Source organism: Morone saxatilis, unplaced genomic scaffold (genome assembly GCF_004916995.1).
Source record: "Morone saxatilis isolate NCDOM2014 unplaced genomic scaffold, NCSU_SB_2.0 Contig22, whole genome shotgun sequence".
In the NCBI taxonomy this organism is placed as follows: domain Eukaryota; kingdom Metazoa; phylum Chordata; class Actinopteri; family Moronidae; genus Morone; species Morone saxatilis.
In genome coordinates, this window is record NW_023339785.1 from 3,371,603 (window position 1) to 3,373,629 (window position 2,027).

The window sequence follows — 2,027 nt, forward strand, 5'->3', positions numbered from 1 at the left end:
TACACACTGGACCTTTAAAGCTGGAGTAGGTATGTTTTAATAAAAAATATTACACTTATTGTCATATTCGCTGAAACTTTCACTATATCCTGACAGAAGAACATATTTATAATAATTATGACTTGCAACCCGAAGGGGACCATACACTGAATGAACCAAGAAACCGTAATAATGATACTAAAGGATGGATAAAAGGAGATGGCTAATTATGCTTGAATGTAGAGAGACCACTCTGGGTAGCAGCTTTCACACTTCACCAAACATAAATCTGAAAAAGCAGCTTCAGGTGTGACAAAGGTCAGTAGCTGAGCACACATACACCTAGTCTGTACTCCCACATTTTGACCTTTGCTGTGCTTTTACCTTCCATATGTGTGTATATCTGTGTGTGTAAGAGAGACAAAGTAAATGTATTCTCTCCTCCTCCTCATCGCTCCCTCAGGTCATGTTCCACCTCAACGAGCTGATGTCCTCTAGTCTCTATTGTTTCCACAGGGAGTTTATTGACCTTTAACACTGAGTGTTGGAGAAAGGTGGTGCAACAGTTAAGAGAATTTCCTCCCCAAGGTAAAGAGACAGTGGAGGAGAGAAAGGAGAGCGGACAGAGCAACGGTTAAAAGAAACCTGGTTGGTTGCTTCCAAATTAGTGACATTAGCAGAATTTCAGTTTGCATGGAAGTGGAAAAAAAGACTCACGCAGTGCAGTGGTGTACTTATTTATTACCAATAGGTTTATTTTAGTTTTTTCCCCCCAAAACCAAGGCATTAGTAAACGTGTTTCCAATCCAAATGGACATCACACAAGCCCCACAAATTAAATTTTTTCATTTTTCGTTCCCCGTCTTTTCTTCGACACAGTTAACTGCGTTTTCAATTATGAACGGGAGAATACAGGAAAATAACTGTTATATAGCATATTTTGTCTCACAGAATATAAGGAGTTAATGCAATGGAGCACGCAGCTTATGCCCTCCAACCAAATCATACTGGACAAAGTAAATTATGACTATATAATCATTAAGGAGACATGTAATTACAGCTCCATTATGACTACATAATTTGAATGTATCAGTTTATCATTAATCTACTTCTGCTAAAGGCTGGCAGAGACAGAACTCAAACTGTAGTCTATCTTCGTGGTTCAATCAGAAGGTCGCCAGCTTGGTCCCTGGATCAGCAGAATAAATCTGGGGCGGGTGTGGGTGGGGAAAGTGAAATAGCAGCTCTTGCCCTGTCCCTCTCACTTATTACCATCACTGTCAGGGCTTATTCACAACAGATTTGTAGAGCATGTAATCAATTACACATGTAAACACTTGGTATTTGATTGCCAATCTATTATATTGGAGTCATGCACAGACAATGGAGCCCAGTTATTGGTGCATTGATTAAACTTCAGACTGATTCGATTGTGGGGAAAAAAAGAGACAGGGAAAAAAACACATTTATAATGTTTAATTATGAGTGCCCTTCTGTAGATTACTATTGAGCCAACTACATTCAGATTGTTTTCATTGGATGAATGTTGACAACGGATCTTGAATGACAACTGTCATTCTTGTAACAGTACAATAAGAGACATATAGAAAATGGAAGTCAGTAAAACCTTTTGTGAATCTCGAGTCAATCTTAAGTCATGTTTGGTTTTTAAATACTTTCATTATTGTATTATTGCACCTTGAGAAATATTGGTTTGGCCAACAAACAAGACAACAAATAGTAATATCTGAGAAAATAATCTTACCACAAGCCCTATTTAGTTGTTTTTCTGGAGCTTCTTTATCTTGAATGTCAAGAATGAACTTTCAATCTCCATTTTCTCCATCAAACTAGGGCCATAAAGATTTTGTACCTGTAGAAAAGTTTTGTGCATCTGTAAACAAGTTCTGTACCTGTAAAAAAGTTTTGTACTTGTAGAAATAATTTGTGCCTGTGCAAGCATTTGACAGACACTCAAAGTTCCTACCTTCCACGTGCGACATTGAAGTTACAAGACACAACACTGAAGTTACAAGACACAAAACGAA